At 38.5% G+C, this 20,205-nt stretch overlaps 1 non-coding gene across 1 annotated transcript; it reads left to right on the top strand.

Annotated features, from left to right (window-relative positions):
* The first annotated feature begins 371 nt into the window (after positions 1–371).
* Positions 372–475, top strand: LOC124521405 (U6 spliceosomal RNA). The gene has a single exon (XR_006964500.1). It is a non-coding gene; the product is annotated as a U6 spliceosomal RNA (small nuclear RNA).
* Positions 476–20,205: the final 19,730 nt, after the last annotated feature.

Below are 20,205 nucleotides of genomic sequence, written 5' to 3'. Positions count from 1 at the left end.
AAAAATAAATAAAAAATGTTGAAAAAAAAATTAAAAAAAATAAAAAAAAAAAAGAACTGTCAACATTTGGAAAACTTGTATCAAATTGTTTTCATATAAGAACTCTGAGATTCAGAACCATTTTGCTGTATCAATAACAGTTTTGCAGGTGTCTTAGCATCGACAAAGATGGATCTGAAATGTTGGGATCTGGAAAAATATGTGACTGCTCATATAGTCACACAGTTGCGCTTGCTGTTTGCAGCACTGTCACAAATGTTTGCTTTAGAATTGTAGGAATTCAGATAAATTCTATTTTCTACAATTCCCATCCAACAACAAAAAAATAAGGATATGTTTATAATTGCTTAAAATTGGCCTTTTTGGGTGCTTGTTTTGACAACACATTGTACTAAAAATTAGAACGATATGGAGAGGATTAGCATGGTCCCTGTGCAAAGATGACACACAAATCTGTGAAGTGTTCCATCTTTTTATCACTAGGTGATATATGGAATTACTGAATCACTATATTGTACACCTGAAATTAATATAACACTGTATGTTAACTATACTGGAATTAAAATCTTAAGAAGCCAAAAATAAAAAATAAAAAATAAAAATAAAATCGGCCTTTTGAAGTGTACCAGGCAATAGATTGCCCTGATACCCAAGCTTCATTAGATTCAATCACTGAAACCCAGCTCTCTAAGTCAATCATTTACAGATAGTGAGGGAAGGAAGTAGGTTCAGATGAAGAGCATCCAAAGAAACCTCATGTTTTACCAATGAAATATTAACTCACGCTGTTTGCCCAAGGTTGATGGCAATGACTACGACTTTCTTACATTCTGTAGACGAAGCACAATTATTTACTGATTGTTTCATTTGATGACAATTATAATTCTCCTTAAAGTCACACAGTGCTTTTTTGATTTTTTTGTGGGATTTATGCATATCATCTCATCTGGTTTTGCTTTGTTGCTACATCCTTTTCAGGGATGTGGAGTAACGCGGTGAAGTGACCCACCTAAAGTCCTGTGTTTTTTAAAGCAGGGTTTCAAACCAAAACTTTGCAACACAATAAATCCAGTGTTTGCTCTAGGCCATACTGAGTCCTTTTCTGTACAATATTAATGACATCATGACATTTAAACGCATTCTTAAGTGTTCTGTCATATTAGGCAAGTTAATGTTACCTGATGTCACAAGTAACCTCAACTCTCCATAATTACAATAAATGCGTATTTCCTACTCCAGTGTTTTAAAGTACAATGTGAATATTTTTAATAGGATGGCTTTCAGGGGTGGCTCTGTTGCAAACATTTCCAGAAGGACCCAGGCTCCTTCTGCCTTGTGGTGCTGTCACCTTCCATCTACAGTCTCTGATCGTGCTGCAGAATGGGAAGACAACATGACGTATTAATCCTCATGACATGTGTAGCTGCTGTCACATGACACAATATTAGTAATGTGGCTGCAACTACGTGGAGTGAAACAGGGAAATACATTCCCTGGCTTGACAGCAACTTCCCATCCAGAGAATAAACAAAGAAAAAAATGGTTTATTAAAAAAATAGTTATTGTAGTCAAGTTTTTGAATAGGTAAATGCTATGAGAAAAGGAAGAGACAAAATTATACTTTATTTTCTTCTTGGCCATCACTCTAAAACTCTACTTTTTAAGCTTACAACATGAAGAAAGATTCTCAGAATGTAAGAATAAAGAGATATTCAAAGGAAAGATTAAAAAATATAATTCTTTATATTTTTCCATAACTAGTGAATACATTTGTGGTTTGAAACCTGAGATATAAATTATGAGTTCTACTATAATGGGTATTCTATTTTTTTAGAGACTTTTTACAAAAATGTTTATTTATTATTAAGAGAGAGAGATAGAGAGGGAGCAGGGGAGGGGCCAAGAGAGAGGAAGACCGAATCCCAAGCAGCCACCATGCTGTCAGTGCAGAGCCAGATGCAGGGCTCAAACTCACGCACCATGAGATCATGACCTGAGCTGAAACCGAGTCAGATGCTTCACCGACTGAGCCACCCAGGCACCCCTGTAATGGCTATTCTAACTTTAAGTCATGCATTTGTAGAAACATACTTTTTCTTTCATTTTATTCCAGGTTTTTTATTTGTTCATTTTACATTTTGGGGGCACGTGATATGTCAGAATCCCCTGTAGGCATTGAATCTCTTTCAAGGAACTCGCAATTTAGTAGGAAATAAGCCACACACATAGATGCAAATACAATGTGCACAATGAGCTACCCCATGAAAGAGATATACACAGAATACTTTGGAAGTCTGGGCAGAGGCACGTGAAGGGTGAAGGGGAGTTGACAAACTTTGGTGATGATGAGACAGGCTTGGCCATTTTAATCAAGGGCATTTTCAAGTACTAACAAATAGGAAAACATAAGTTTGCTGACATGGTAACAAGCTACTTTTCTCCATTTTCTTGAGAAATAATTGACATTTGTTACTGTACAAATTAAACATACAACATGGTGGTCTGACTTATATATACAGTGAAATGGCTACCCCAATAGGTTCAGCTAGCACCCGTTTTTCCCATACAGATGTAATAAAAAGAAAAGAGAATAAAGGAAAAAGTATTCTTCTTGTGATGAGAATGCTTGGAATTCACTCTCTTGACAACTTTCCTATATATCATACAGTAATATTAACTACAGTCATCACATTGTACATTACATCTCTGGCACTTAATTATCTTGTAACTAGAAGTTTGTCCCTTTTAAGTCCCTTCCTCTACTTCCCCCTCCCCCTGCTCAGCCTCTGGTAAGAAGTCTGATCTCTTTTCCTATGAAGGTTTTGGTTTTTTAGATTTCACAAAAAACTATTTCTTGATAAAACAAATCACTAGTAATTCTTAATTTGTAAAAGTCCATCTTTCTGGAGAAAAAGATTTAGATGATATGTAGAATAGAAAGTAGGGGGAAAAACATCTTGCGTTGATAAATGTAGAAATCATGTTTGTATTACAAAGATCTTAAAGATAGGTTTACTAGTTTTGTGAACTATTATCACCTTCTCATTGTCTAATATGTGGAAATATTTCAAAATTTTAAAAAGTCAGTATTTAAGATGATGGACAATTAGCGTGGCAAAACCTAAAATTTGACTGTTCTTTCTTGTCCCTTGCAAGTGTCATTAGAGTTTCTAAGATTGTGGCATCAGTATTCAGGTTTATCACCTGTGCCTCATAAAAAACAAACAAGAATACTTAGGAATAGTTTGGTAGATGGTAGTATTCAATCAGAGTAAAACAAAATGAGAAAGATCCAGGATAAAGGATTAAGTGTGCTGAAACTCCTTGGTTGACTTCTTAACAAGGTTTTTTGTCCTCAGTAGGATTAATGAATTAATCATATAAAGAAAACTACACATTAAGCTGCACATAAATGAGCTTGGCCAAATGCAAAGCCATCTACTTCTGGCACCTGCCTTATTTCTGACCCCTTTTCCATGGCCTGCTGTGCTAGACTCGCTGAGCTGCACAGGCTCCCAGGCTCAGCCCGTGCTGTTTCCTTCCTCTTGTCTGCGTTCAAGTTGTTCCCAGTCTGGAAAAACCCTCACTTACCCTCTGCTTCCTTTGCATCTTGAACTCCCTCTCAAGAGCCAGATCATACATTGTTTTCTGCCCCTGATTCGACTTCCCTCCTGCTCATTAATTAAACAAATAATTGCTGAGCACCTGCTAGACTTCAAGAGGTGTGTAAGTAAGGTGCCAAGGGTCCAATTGCTAATAAGACAGGTGTGTTCTGCTTCCCGGAACGTGGGATCTTGTGGGGGATACTCCTGGTGGCCCACACCACCATGAACTCACTCTTTCCAGGCATTCTTGTGAGGGATTTGCCATAAATTCGCTGGTTTAATCCTCACAGCAACCCCATGAAGTGGGCACCATTCTCTTTTGCATATAATGCATGAGGAAACAACAACATTGCAAGCTGCTACCTGGCCACTGTCAGACCCAGGTAGGCCTACCCCTTAAGGAACCCTGGGTCTCTTCATTTCCCAGGGACCTGTTTCACATTTGCTGAATGTCAGGTCCCTTGGATTCTTCTGCTCTTGACCCCTGACACGACGTCAAGCTTCTCATTTTGCTTATAGTGAACCTAGTGAGTGCGCAGCTCCAGCCACCCTGTCCCCGTAGCCAGTCATGCAGGGCTCTCACCACATCACTCTTCCTGTCACACTGTACTTCACGTATGGGCCCCCTGTCTTCCTGTAACACTATAGAAACGAGACAGGGAGTTTTTTTCAATACTTATTTATTTTTGAGGGAGAGAGTGAGAGAGCGTGTGTGAGCGGGGAAGGAACAGAGAGAGAGGGAGAGAAAGAGAATCCCAAGCAGCCTCCACACAGATATGGGGCTCAAACTCAGAAACCGAGAGATCATGACCTGAGCCGAAATCAGATGCTTAATGACTGAGCCACCCAGGCACCCGGCAGTGATTTTTAATGAGCTCTTCAACAAGTATTTATGGAGGCTGGAGTACTGAAGGCTGGACATCATTCTAGGTGTCAGAGATATAGTGGTGAAAAGACAAACAAGTCTTACTTTGTAGAATATGTCCTGGGAGGAAGATTAAAACCAAACCCTTTTGTACCTCATTGCTCCAGGTGAAGTTGTCAATACTGAGTCAAAAACAGACGTTCTCCAGATTGGACCTAGAATAGTAATAAAAACTAACATTTCTTCTGTGTTTATAATGAGGCTGTCTTTTTTCCAAGACATGTATATTTATTCGTTTAATAATCCCTCAAGGTAGGGACCATTGTCATTCCATTTTTAAAGATTAGGGAACTGAGGTTCAGAGTGGTTTGAACCCATGTGGCTAGAAGGAAGGTAGGACTTCAGATTCTCTCTCAGACATTGTGCCCAGATCCTGTGTGCCTGGCAAATATCTTTGAAAGCAACAAGAGGAGAGAAGAGGTGAGCTGTGTTGAAGAGAGGGGCCAGAATGATCCCCCTTACACAGAGAAGGGGAGATAGCTTTGCAGGCAGACAAGACCTGCCCCCTTCTCTCTGGGGGTGCCCTGGGAAGTTGATAGCAGCTCAGAAAGAAAGTGTGCTGAAGGAGACTGAACTTTGCACAGCTTTTTAGCATTGACTAAAATTCTCATTTGCCCCCCATGGCACAGAGACAGAAAGCCATCAGACTAAAAGGGTCCTCATGACCTTGAAACCATGCAGTTGCCAGCTATGAACACGGAGGCTTAAGTTATGGACCATCCACATTTCAAGTCACCAATGGGCTTCAGTATGATCCTTCCATGGGGAGAAAGTCCTAAAAACGTTTGTACTTAAATTTCCTACCAGCCCAATAAAATAAAGCCCAGAATAAGATTCACCTTCATTAAAGGAAATAAAGACATGGACATATCTTACACGTTTGAGTTTATGGTTTGAGATTCATAACTCGTACACAACAAGCATTGATGAAGTGCAGATCGGGACCAAGGGCTGTGCTACACGCAGGATGCACAGCAGTAAATAATAAGGTCTGACTTAGTGAAGTCTACAGTTAAGTGGACAAAAATGGTATTGAATAAACAAATACAAAATTTAAAAAATACAAATTTTGGTAAGTTTTATGAGAATCTAGGACACTATTAAAGGGGATAACACGATACATTGGGCTTAGGTTAGGGACAGCATTTCCAGAGGATGAACATCAGTTACTCAAGCATGGGGTGGGGAAGAAAGATTCTGAGCACAGAGAATAGTACAAGCAAAGAGTAAGAAACACCCAAACGATTGAAAAGGGAGGCAGATGCCTGAGCATAGCAAGGGAGAAGGAAAGTACCATGCGAGTTAGAGCTGAAGACACAGGAAGTAGCCAGAAACTGAAGAACCTTGTTAAAGATTTATAGTTTAACCTTATCTGAAATGGTAAAGTACCGAGGGCTTTATAAAATGGAAGGAAGAGATACTAGGAAGATGGCGGCGTAGGAGGACGCTGGGCTCACCGCGTGTCCTGCTGATCACTTAGATTCCACCTACACCTGCCTAAATAACCCAGAAAACCGCCAGAGGATTAGCAGAACAGAGTCACCGGACCCAAGTGCAGACGAGAGGCCCACGGAAGAGGGTAGGAAGGGTGGCGAGGCGGTGCGCGCTCCACGGACTGGCGGGAGGGAGCCGGGGCGGAGGGGCGGCTCGCCGGCCAAGCAGAGCCCCCGAGTCCGGCTTGCAAAAGCGGAGGGGCCTGACGGACTGTGTTCCGACAGCAAGCGCGACTTAGCGTCTGGGAGGTCATAAGTTAACAGCTCTGCTCAGAAAGCGGGAAGGCTGGAGGACAAAGGGAGGGTGAGCTGCGGAGCCCCCGGACGACAGAGCTCAGTTTGGCGGGGAACAAAGGCGCTCTCCAGCGCCATCTCCCCCGCCCATCCCCCAGCCAAAATCCCAAAGGGAACCGGCTCCGGCCAGGGAAATTGCTCGCTCCGCGCGAACACCCAACTCTGTGCTTCTGCGGAGCCAAACCTCCGGCAGCGATCTGACTCCCTCCGGCTGCACAGGGCCCCTCCTGAAGTGGATCACCTAAGGAGAAGCGAGCTAAGCCTGCCCCCCCTGCCGCCGTGCACCTTGCCTTCCCACCCCAGCTAATACGCCAGATCCCCAGCATCACAAGCCTGGCAGTGTGCAAGTAGCCCAGACGGGCCACGCCACCCCACAGTGAATCCCGCCCCTAGGAGAGGGGAAGAGAAGGCACACACCAGTCTGACTGTGGCCCCAGCGGTGGGCTGGGGGCAGACATCAGGTCGGACTGCGGCCCCGCCCACCAACTCCAGTTATACACCACAGCACAGGGGAAGTGCCCTGCAGGCCCTCACCACACCAGGGACTATCCAAAATGACCAAGCGGAAGAATTCCCCCCAGAAGAATCTCCAGGAAATAACAACAGCTAATGAGCTGATCAAAAAGGATTTAAATAATATAACAGAAAGTGAATTTAGAATAATAGTCATAAAATTAATCGCTGGGCTGGAAAACAGCATACAGGACAGCAGAGAATCTCTTGCTACAGACATCAGGGGACTAATGAACAGGCACGAGGAGCTGAAAAACGCTTTAAAGGAAATGGAAAACAAAATGCAAACCACCACAGCTCGGATGGAAGAGGCAGAGGAGAGAATAGGTGAATTAGAAGATAAAGTTATGGAAAAAGAGGAAGCTGAGAAAAAGAGAGATAAAAAAATCCAGGAGTATGAGGGGAAAATTAGAGAACTAAGTGATACACTAAAAAGAAATAATTTACGCATAATTGGTATCCCAGAGGAGGAAGAGAGAGGGAAAGGTGCGGAAGGGGTACTTGAAGAAATCATAGCTGAGAACTTCCCTGAACTGGGGAAGGAAAAAGGCATTGAAATCCAAGAGGCACAGAGAACTCCCTTCAGACGTAACTTGAATCGATCTTCTGCACGACATATCATAGTGAAACTGGCAAAATACAAGGATAAAGAGAAAATTCTGAAAGCAGCAAGGGGTAAACGTGCCCTCACATATAAAGGGAGACCTATAAGACTCGTGACTGATCTCTCTTTTGAAACTTGGCAGGCCAGAAAGAATTGGCACGAGATTTTCAGGGTGCTAGACAGCAAAAATATGCAGCCAAGAATCCTTTATCCAGCAAGTCTGTCATTTAGAATAGAAGGAGAGATAAAGGTCTTCCCAAACAAACAAAAACTGAAGGAATTTGTCACCACTAAACCAGCCCTACAAGAGATCCTAAGGGGGACCCTGTGAGACAAAGTACCAGAGACATCACTACAAGCATAAAGCATACAGACATCACAATGACTCTAAACCCGTATCTTTCTATAATAACACTGAATGTAAATGGATTAAATGCGCCAACCAAAAGACATAGGGTATCAGAATGGATAAAAAAACAAGACCCATCTATTTGCTGTCTACAAGAGACTCATTTTAGACCTGAGGACACCTTTAGATTCAGAGTGAGGGGATGGAGAACTATTTATCATGCTACTGGAAGCCAGAAGAAAGCTGGAGTAGCCATACTTATATCAGACAAACTAGACTTTAAATTAAAGGCTGTAACAAGAGATGAAGAAGGACATTATATAATAGTTACAGGGTCTATCCATCAGGAAGAGCTAACAATTATAAATGTCTATGCGCCGAATACCGGAGCCCCCAAATATATAAAACAATTACTCATAAACATAAGCAACCTTATTGATAAGAATGTGGTAATTGCTGGGGACTTTAACACCCCACTTACAGAAATGGATAGATCATCTAGACACACGGTCAATAAAGAAACAAGGGCCCTGAATGAGACACTGGATCAGATGGACTTGACAGATATATTTAGAACTCTGCATCCCAAAGCAACAGAATATACTTTCTTCTCGAGTGCACATGGAACATTCTCCAAGATAGATCATATACTGGGTCACAAATCAGCCCTTCATAAGTTTACAAGAATTGAAATTATACCATGCATACTTTCAGACCACAATGCTATGAAGCTTGAAGTCAACCACAGGAAAAAGTCTGGAAAACCTCCAAAAGCATGGAGGTTAAAGAACACCCTACTCACGAATGAGTGGGTCAACCAGGCAATTAGAGAAGAAATCAAAAAATATATGGAAACAAACGAAAATGAAAATACAACAATCCAAACGCTTTGGGACGCAGCGAAGGCAGTCCTGAGAGGAAAATACATCGCAATCCAGGCCTATCTCAAGAAACAAGAAAAATCCCAAATACAAAATCTAACAGCACACCTAAAGGAAATAGAAGCAGAACAGCAAAGGCAGCCTAAACCCAGCAGAAGAAGAGAAATAATAAAGATCAGAGCAGAAATAAACAATATAGAATCTAAAAAAACTGTAGAGCAGATCAACGAAACCAAGAGTTGGTTTTTTGAAAAAATAAACAAAATTGACAAACCTCTAGCCAGGCTTCTCAAAAAGAAAAGGGAGATGACCCAAATAGATAAAATCATGAATGAAAATGGAATTATTACAACCAATCCCTCAGAGATACAAACAATTATCAGGGAATACTATGAAAAATTATATGCCAACAAATTGGACAACCTGAAAGAAATGGACAAATTCCTGAACACCCACACTCTTCCAAAACTCAATCAGGAGGAAATAGAAAGCTTGAACAGACCCATAACCAGCGAAGAAATTGAATCGGTTATCAAAAATCTCCCAACAAATAAGAGTCCAGGACCAGATGGCTTCCCAGGGGAGTTCTACCAGACGTTTAAAGCAGAGATAATACCTATCCTTCTCAAGCTATTCCAAGAAATAGAAAGGGAAGGAAAACTTCCAGACTCATTCTATGAAGCCAGTATTACTTTGATTCCTAAACCAGACAGAGACCCAGTAAAAAAAGAGAACTACAGGCCAATATCCCTGATGAATATGGATGCCAAAATTCTCAATAAGATACTAGCAAATCGAATTCAACAGCATATAAAAAGAATTATTCACCATGATCAAGTGGGATTCATTCCTGGGATGCAGGGCTGGTTCAACATTCGCAAATCAATCAACGTGATACATCACATTAACAACAAAAAAGAGAAGAACCATATGATCCTGTCAATCGATGCAGAAAAGGCCTTTGATAAAATCCAGCACCCTTTCTTAATAAAAACCCTTGAGAAAGTCGGGATAGAAGGAACATACTTAAAGATCATAAAAGCCATTTATGAAAAGCCCACAGCTAACATCATCCTCAACGGGGAAAAACTGAGAGCTTTTTCCCTGAGATCAGGAACACGACAGGGATGCCCACTCTCACCGTTGTTATTTAACATAGTGCTGGAAGTTCTAGCATCAGCAATCAGACAACAAAAGGAAATCAAAGGCATCAAAATTGGCAAAGATGAAGTCAAGCTTTCGCTTTTTGCAGATGACATGATATTATACATGGAAAATCCGATAGACTCCACCAAAAGTCTGCTAGAACTGATACATGAATTCAGCAAAGTTGCAGGATACAAAATCAATGTACAGAAATCAGTTGCATTCTTATACACTAACAATGAAGCAACAGAAAGACAAATAAAGAAACTGATCCCATTCACAATTGCACCAAAAAGCATAAAATACCTAGGAATAAATCTAACCAAAGATGTAAAGGATCTGTATGCTGAAAACTATAGAAAGCTTATGAAGGTAATTGAAGAAGATTTAAAGAAATGGAAAGACATTCCCTGCTCATGGATTGGAAAAATAAATATTGTCAAAATGTCAATACTACCCAAAGCTATCTACACATTCAATGCAATCCCAATCAAAATTGCACCAGCATTCTTCTCGAAACTAGAACAAGCAATCCTAAAATTCATATGGAACCACAAAAGGCCCCGAATAGCCAAAGGAATTTTGAAGAAGAAGACCAAAGCAGGAGGCATCACAATCCCAGACTTCAGCCTCTACTACAAAGCTGTCATCATCAAGACAGCATGGTATTGGCACAAAAACAGACACACAGACCAATGGAATAGAATAGAAACCCCAGAACTAGACCCACAAACATATGGCCAACTCATCTTTGACAAAGCAGGAAAGAACATCCAATGGAAAAAAGACAGCCTCTTTAACAAATGGTGCTGGGAGAACTGGACAGCAACATGCAGAAGGTTGAAACTAGACCACTTTCTCACACCATTTACAAAAATAAACTCAAAATGGATAAAGGACCTAAATGTGAGACAGGAAACCATCAGAACCTTAGAGGAGAAAGCAGGAAAAGACCTCTCTGACCTCAGCCGTAGCAATCTCTTACTCGACACATCCCCAAAGGCAAGGGAATTAAAAGCAAAAGTGAATTACTGGGACCTTATGAAGATAAAAAGCTTCTGCACAGCAAAGGAAACAACCAACAAAACTAAAAGACAACCAACGGAATGGGAAAAGATATTTGCAAATGACATATCGGACAAAGGGCTAGTATCTAAAATCTATAAAGAGCTCACCAAACTCCACACCCGAAAAACAAATAACCCAGTGAAGAAATGGGCAGAAAACATGAATAGACACTTCTCTAAAGAAGACATCCAGATGGCCAACAGGCACATGAAAAGATGTTCAGCGTCGCTCCTTATCAGGGAAATACAAATCAAAACCACACTCAGGTATCACCTCACGCCAGTCAGAGTGGCCAAAATGAACAAATCAGGAGACTATAGATGCTGGAGAGGATGTGGAGAAACGGGAACCCTCTTGCACTGTTGGTGGGAATGCAAATTGGTGCAGCCGCTCTGGAAAACAGTGTGGAGGTTCCTCAGAAAATTAAAAATAGACCTACCCTATGACCCAGCAATAGCACTGCTAGGAATCTACCCAAGGGATACAGGAGTACTGATGCATAGGGGCACTTGTACCCCAATGTTCATAGCAGCACTCTCAACAATAGCCAAATTATGGAAAGAGCCTAAATGTCCATCAACTGATGAATGGATAAAGAAATTGTGGTTTATATACACAATGGAATACTACGTGGCAATGAGAAAAAATGAAATATGGCCTTTTGTAGCAACGTGGATGGAACTGGAGAGTGTGATGCTAAGTGAAATAAGCCATACAGAGAAAGACAGATACCATATGGTTTCACTCTTATGTGGATCCTGAGAAACTCAACAGGAACCCATGGGGGAGGGGAAGGGAGAAAAAAAAAAAGACGTTAGAGTGGGAGAGAGCCAAAGCATAAGAGACTGTTAAAAACTGAGAACAAACTGAGGGTTGATGGGGGGTGGGAGGGAGGGGCGGGTGGGTGATGGGTATTGAGGAGGGCACCTTTTGGGATGAGCACTGGGTGTTGTATGGAAACCAATTTGTCAATAAACTTCATAAAAAAAAAAAAAAAAAAAATAAAATGGAAGGAACACATTTAGATTTAATTTTTAAGAAATATCATTAGGGCACCTGGGTGGCTCTGTTGGTTAAGCGTATGACTCTTGATTTAGGCTCAGGTTATAATCCCAGGGTTCTGGGATTGGGCCTTGTGTCTGGCTCCACTCTGAGTGTGGAGCCTTCTTGGGATTATCTCTCTCCCTCTCCCTCTGTCTTTCACTCCACTCGCTCTCTCTTTCTCTCTCTCTCTCAAAAAAAAAAAAAAAATCATTGGAATAGAGAGTGGAAATGGTGAGACCAATCGAGAAATCATTTCCATAGTGGCAGAAAGAGATACAGGCGGTGTGCACTGGGGACGGTGGTAATAGAAAGAGAAGTGGGTACACTAGACATTGATTTTGGAGTAAAACTGACAGGATTAAGGGAAGTAGGAGGTAGACAAGGTGATGGAAAAGAAAGTATCAAAGAGATCCCCAGATATATAATGTAGACAACTGGGACAATGGAAATGACATTTACTGAGGTAGAATAAAAACAGGTTTAAGGAAAAACCAAGAATTCAGAGATGGACATGCTAGTTTTAAAAATATGCGTGCAATGCAAGAAGGCATTTATCATGCTGACTATCTGGGTAATTCTGATATGTTAAGGTAAAACCTACAATTAACTTATACACATCACATAGATCTTTTGCTCTTTGTCTAAAGTAGGAGGAATTTGAAGGCCAACCTCATGCCTGCTGATTCTATCTTGTGGTATTGATATAAGCAAGTGGAATGAATACATGTCAAATCCACAAAGCTTCTGAAAAGTCCTAGAAAGGAAGATCTGCATCTGCAGAGTCATGTGTACATGAGTCAGCAGCATTTTATTTTAAATTTTTTTTAATATTTATTTATTTTTGAGAGACAGAGTGAGACAAAGTGAGACTGGGGGAGGGGCAGAGAGAGAGGGAGACACAGGATCAGAAGCAGGCTCCAGGCTCTGAGCTGTCAGCACAGAGCCCAATGTGGGGCTCGAACCCACAGACTGTGAGATCATGACCTGAGCTGAAGGAGGATGCACCACTGACTGAGCCACCCAGGCACCCCATCCTTTTTTTTTTTTTTTTATATTTATGAGTCAGCAGTATTTTAATTGTTTAATTTCCCTACTCATTAGCCCAAGATAGATTTTTAAGTCTAAGCCTTAAGAATAATTTACAGTTGTTTTTAGAAAAAGAAATACAAGTGTCCACCATTTGATCATCTGTCCCTAATCTGCCTCACCTTCAAAGCCATAAAATAAGAACATAAATTAAAAGTTTCCAAATAAATATTCACAGAATGGTGATTCATGCATAAATTTATTTGAATATAAAGCTCCAAGCTGGTTTCCCTCCCAATGTTTAGAATTAATAGGAGCTAGAGGTAGGTCAGCTCCCTTGGGAATGACCAGTAATGTTTTCTTCTATGTTACAATCTCAAATGCCATCTTCATTTAGTTACAAGGATTCTTCTCCCATTTTATGTATTTGCTCTCCTATTTTTATCTCCTTGATCTTAAACTGAATGCTGTGACCAAGTGAGAACTCTAGTTTCCTGTCTTTTGTTATCCCACACCATTTCTGTAACCTAATCAAAATGTGCTATTTTTTCCCAAGACATTGCCATATTTTTCTCTCATCATGACACTTAATTTGAAGGTGGCAGACTGGAAGATGCACTGTCCTGTGACAAATTTGTAAGCCACGAATTGATCTCTGCTCCACACACAGCAATATGCAAGCGTGGTATCTTGCAACTTATCATAAATCATGTTTTACTTCTTTGCTCATAGACTTTGTGAGAGCTGAATGCAATGTGGAGATGGATGGGGGTCAGTTCCTCACTGTCAGCCATAGCGGCTGGTAATTTATAGATAAGATATAACACCTGTGAGTTATGATGTCTTTTGTTTGCTTGAGTTGTCCTGTGCTGAGCACTGCAATGCCTACATCATAATGTTTGAGGGTTTCCTATCATGTACTAAAAACAAACAGACAAACAAAAAAACCAAAACCCCAAAACCCCACAACAACAACACAAACATAAGTCAAGGAAGCATGGCATTATACCCATGAGCTATTAGATTTACCCAATCAAAACGCCATTTCATCTTTTGGCATGATGCCCTAGGACTGATGCACAAGGAGGCTGCAGGTGTAATGACTACAAGTATGGCTGCTTGAACTAAGTCAAATTCTTCATTTCATAATCATTAAAAGAACTGCAAGGAACTTCATCACAAGTCTTCCACAGATGGAATAGTTCTCTACGTCCCCTAGAGATACAAACACACACACATACACACACACACACACACAAATAATAAGAAAGAAAGAAAATACTGGCAGGAGGTACTGTGTCCATGTTGTTATGAAAATGTAATTTTTAAAAGTAAACATAAGCAACTGATTAAGAGAGTTGGAAGGAAAAAGTATCTTTGTTCTATGAAACATCCCAACTGCCGGTTTATTCTCATCACATCATTTTAATTTGCAGAAGAAAGTACAGTGTGAAGTGTACTGACATTATCATTAATTAATATTAATTGGGTCTTACATAGTCTCCCAAGTGTTCCAGTTCTACCCTGATTGTAAGTTAAGCACTTTTTACACTCTTTATAATCATTAATAGTAGTACGGCAATGTGTATCACTGATCTAAGCAATGAAATGCAAATCGGCCACATCAATTTGGAGATGATGGATTATGTAGTAGTAGGGGGATCAATTGTTTATGAGTGAGAGCAGAAAGAAGTGGCAATATGCCATAAGCAAATGTTAGCAGCTCTTATTCCCACCCATGTAAGCATCCTCTCCTGGCAAATGCAGCTATGTCTTTCTTTCTGTTTTCATCATACCTGACACACGCATTCACTTTATCATACTAAGAGAAAGTTGTTGGTTTATACATTTGCTTTTCTACTGATACCAGTTTGGAAAGAATTAGGAACAGTCGAGGTAAGGACACTATATACATACATATATATATATATATATATATATATATATATAAAATTAAGTTATATACATAATTATGTTATATATATTTTAATCTTATTCTTTAGAGTATAACTGAAGACTTTCATATAGTAGGCACTCAATTTTTAAGCAAATAAGAGAACAAATGAATGGAATTGGAAAACAAAAAGAAAAAGGGAAATAGAAGTATATGCCTTATATGTTAATGTATAAGTCTATGAAAATGAGTATTAGTTTTCTCAGTTTTGTATAATTTAATACATTCGAAATAGAAACCACATAATGTGTTACATGGATGCCTAAAAAAGTATATGTATATATGCATACATGTATATATATATATATATATATATATACTTGTTTTATATGTATGTTATACTATATATATATATATATATATACTTGTTTTATATGTATGTTATACTATATATATATATATATATATATTCTGCATTCAAAATGAATATGTTATAAGCTATCAAAGTCAAATATGCTTCCAAAATATATGCTTAAATAGGGAAGTCTGCTAATATATGGAAACAACATGTACATGGTATTAATCACATCTCCTTGGAAACTTTTCATTTGAAAAATCCCAAGTAATCCAAATATCCAAAAAAGTATTGCAAATTCCCTGGATTTATTTTTAGGAAAAAACTGCCATAGCTTATATGGGATAAATATTGACGAGCTATATTTCTATTTGTTGTTTATTCCTATATTTTATTATCCAAAAAGACATATATGCAGAATAAGTATACCATATCTGATATTGTTTTATTTCAACAGTCTTGTTCTTAATTATAATTACAATAGCAATAATAAAAAATCAAATATAGATAGACTCTATTTCCTCTAGTCTTAAATCACTACACAATAGCCTGGTATTTTAATCCAATTACATACTTTATTATTTTTATTATTTCAGTGTATATAAAGGGAAAAAATGGAGGTGTGTAGACAAGAATGATTAGGCTGGTATACTCTTAGTGTGTAAATCTGTTAAAATGCAGGCACTGTGATATTTTCTAAATGAAGTTAATTAAAGTCTTAAGAATTAGCTTATAGAGTTAACCATATATACCATAAAAATGACAACCACTGGCAAGCTTTTATTTCTTTTTTCCATTTCTGGACCACTTCAGGCTACTTTCCATTTTGGGAATTCCTGGATCCTAAGACACATACTTAGTGATTTCCCAGAACTTACCCTACTGTATAAAGGCATAAAATTATGAGAAATAAGAATGAGAATAAGAAAAGGCAGTAATTTTAAAAAGTAATGATGAGTCTATCTACAAAACATAATATTTCATGGAGTTCAAAGTCATGGTAAAATTCTAGAATGAATTTTTATAAGATGGCTTTTGAGCTTTCAGAAAGCAAATGGTAATCATTCGGATATAGGATGGATGGCTAAGATTAAGTAATAATGAATTATCAAAAGTTTCTAAAAATAGAAACTCTTGACCAGGAATATTTGGAAAATGCTATAAGCATAGTATATCTGAAATTTGATAAGAAATGTAACATAGAGGGGCGCCTGGGTGGCTCAGTTGGTTAAGCGGCTGACTTCAGCTCAGGTCATGACCTCACAGTCTGTGAGTTTGAGCCCGACGTTGGGCTCTGTGCTGATAGCTCAGAGCCTCGAGCCCGTTTCCAATTCTGTGTCTCCCTCTCTTTCTACCTTTCCCCTGCTTGCTCTGTGTCTTTCTCTCTCTCAAAAATAATAAACATTAAAAAAAAGAAATGTGACGTAGATATTTTTATGTTTATTTATTTATTTTGAGAGAGAGAGAGAGAGAGAGAGAGAGTGAGAGAGGGAGAGGCAGAGAGAGAGAGAGCGAGAGAGAGAGAAAATCCCAAGCAGGCTCCCTGCTGTGGGCACAGAGCCTGATGCAGAGCTCTCTCACGAACCATGAGATCATGACCTGAGCTGAAATCAAGAGTCAGATGCTTAACTGACTGAGCCACCCACGCACCCCAATGGCATAGGTATTTTTGATGGTCTTTTGGGCATGATAATAAAATGTGGACTAGATGGGTACCCAAGTGAATTTATAACTAACTGAAAGACAGTATTACATGAAAGTAAATAAAAATAAATATGTTTACTGATGATTCATTATTATCCTGGACAAATATCTGGGTAGCCTGCTGCAGGCCTGTATCCACAGCCTTTTTGCACTTACTATTTCAAGGCATGATAATCAAAAGAAGATACGGAAACACCAAAATAAAAAGCTTGTTCACAGCAAAGGAAACTATTAAAACAAAAAAGGAACCTACTGAATGGGAGAAGATATTTGCAAACGATGTATCTGATAAGTGGTTAATGTTCAAAATGTATAAAGAACTTATACATCTTATTTATCTGATGAAAAAATGGACTGAGGACCTGAATAGACCTTTTTCCAAAGGAGACATACAAATGGTCAACAGACACATGAAAAGATGCTCAATATCACTAATCATTACAGAAATACAAATTAAAACTACAATGAGATAACACATTACACCTGTCAGAATGGCTAAAATAAAAAACACAAGAAATAATGAGGGTCAGAGATGATGCGGAGAAGGAATCCTTGTGTACTGTTGGTGGGAATGCAGACTGGTGTAGCCATCGTGGAAACAGTATGGAGCTTCCTTAAAAAACTAAAAATAGAATTGCCATATCATCCAGTAATTCCACTGTAGGGTATTTACTCAAAGAAAATGAAAATATCAATTTGAAAAGATATATGCATCCCTATGTTTACTGCAGCATTATTTACAAAAGTCAAGATATGAAAACAACCCAAGTATCTCCATCCATCGATGAAAAAAGAAGTGGTATATATTTATATATATAAATATATATGTACATATATATCTATTTATATATATAAAGAAATATGTACATATATATTTTTATATATAAAGAAATATGTACATATATATTTATGATCATGACCATATATTTAGGTCACCTATATTTAGGTCATGATCATGATCATATATTTAGGTCACCTATATTTAGGTCATGATCTCATGGTTCCTGAGTTTGAGCTCTGCGTTGCGCATGGGGCTGTGCCCTGACAGTAAGGAGCTGGCTTGGGATTCTCTCTCTCTTTGCTCCCCCGCCTCTTTCTGCTCACATTCACGAGTGCTCTCTCTCTCTCTCTCTCTCTCAAAATAAATAAACTTAAAAAAAAAAAGAATCAGGCCTTGCCATTTGCAACAACATAAATGGACCTAGAGAGTATAATGCTAAGTGAAATAAATCAAAGACAAATAGCCACATGATTTCACTTATATGTGGAATTTAAGATACAAAAAACAAAGACAAAAACAGACTCTTAAATACAGAATACAAACTGAGGGGAGGTGGGTGGGGGAGGGTTGAAATAGATAAAGGGGATCAAGAGTACATTTATCTTGATGAGCAATGTATAATATATAGAATTACTGAATCATTATATTCATACCTGAAACTACTATAACACTATGTTAATTATATTTGAACACAATTTTTTTAATTAAAGAAAACAAAACATTGAAAAAAAGATGAAACCAATCTAATGAAATAAAAATAGGATCTACATAAAAACAGGGTTGGGTGAATGTAATTTAAGAGTAATACTGTGAAAAATACTTACATTTTCATACACTTACATACATTTTCATTCTTTTCCAATTTAGGTGCAGAGTTGTTCTTTTTTTCCCCCTTAAATACTTACTTAAGAATAGACCATCTGTTTTCTTGAACTGGCAGTGTTGTAGAAAGGTTAGAGCAAATAGCATCAGCTTCTAGTGTAGCTGACTTTGCGTGAGATTTTTGAACTAGAAAAAATAAAGTGTCATGTGTTTGTACCAGTTGGGGAAAGAAGAAAATGTCAAATTCAGATATTTAATCATCCTAGATGATTGTGACTATTCAGGGTTGTAACTATTCTTCCATAATTCAAATGTGACTTCTCTTTTGAATATTATTCTTAATATACACAGTGAGTTTTCATTAAGATAAAATAAAAAGAAAGGAAAACCTTTTCAAGTCGGAGATTTAAGGTAAATTAGATACAAACATTATGTTAATAGCTGTATGTACTTATACATTGATGAAACCCTCATAATTACATTGATTCATTAAGGAGAAATAAATAAATTCAGTAGAGTTAGATACATTTCTGAAATTAAGTAGAAAGCAAATGTAGTAAAAAATGTTACCTGAAAGTGAGACCAAATCTTTTGCAGTAAACTACTTTTAATGGCTACTCATATTTCATTTTGAAAAAAGAAAATATTACCACATCTTAAATATAGTAAGTTCTAGGAAAATTTAATGAGAAAGAGTAAGTAATATTCAACAAAACTATAAAACCAATGATGTATAAAAACCATGGTGCATAAAATCGTAACACAGATTTTTATTCCTTTTGGTAAAATGCAGTTAAACAAAGAACTATCACATTAAGTTGGATTGGCATTGCCTGCAGGCTTTTCTTTCTTGAGTCAGAGGTTAAAGAAAGAAGTATATTAAGAATTTAAAATTGATTCTGAAGTCAAGAAGCTAGTGTCTCTCAGTAGTATTGACACAATTTGGTCATGTGGGCTGGGTGAAACTTGATTTGACAAAAAAGTAGTTATGACTGGTCCAAACCTACATGATTTAGGCAGTAAAAGGTAATGCAAGGGTTTTCAAACATTTCTGATGAATAAAGTTTGAGGGGTGCCTGGGTGGCTCAGTAGGTTGAGCCACTGACTTTGGCTTGGGTCATGATCTCATGGTTTGTGAGTTTGAGCCCCGCATTGGGCTCTGTGCTGACAGCTCAGAGCCTGGAGCCTGCTTCAGATTCTGTGTCTTCCTCTCTCTCTGCCCCTCCCCACTCATGCTCTGTCTCTCTCTGTCTCAGAAATAAACAAACATTAAAAAAAATAAAGTTGGAAAAATAGGCAGATTGTCTCCAGGCTACATTTAATTTTTATTTATTTATTTTGAGAGACAGAGAGAGACAGAGAGAGAGAGAGAGAGAGAGAGAGAGAGAAACGCCAGCAGGGGAGGGATAGAAAGGAAGAGAGAGAAAGAATCCCAAGCAGGCTCTCAGAACGGCTCAAACCAACCATGAGATCATGACCTAAGGTGAAAACCAAGAGTCGAATGCTTAACCAGGTGAGCCTCAGGTGCCCCTCAAATTCTACATTTAAATGAAGATGAAGTAAAGATAGGAATTTGGTTAAATGCAGATGTATAAGGATGGTTCCATCTTTAAACAGGGCTAATTTCAGCTGCAACATTTTAGACAAAGGGCTGTGGAGAATCAAAATCTAAATCTGTACACAGTATGGCTGTACCTTCGT

Source organism: Lynx rufus, unplaced genomic scaffold (genome assembly GCF_022079265.1).
Source record: "Lynx rufus isolate CCGP_SWC_20201006 ecotype Redwood Valley unplaced genomic scaffold, mLynRuf1.p SCAF_3, whole genome shotgun sequence".
NCBI lineage: Eukaryota > Metazoa > Chordata > Mammalia > Carnivora > Felidae > Lynx > Lynx rufus.
This window is presented reverse-complemented; position numbering and strand designations above follow the sequence as displayed.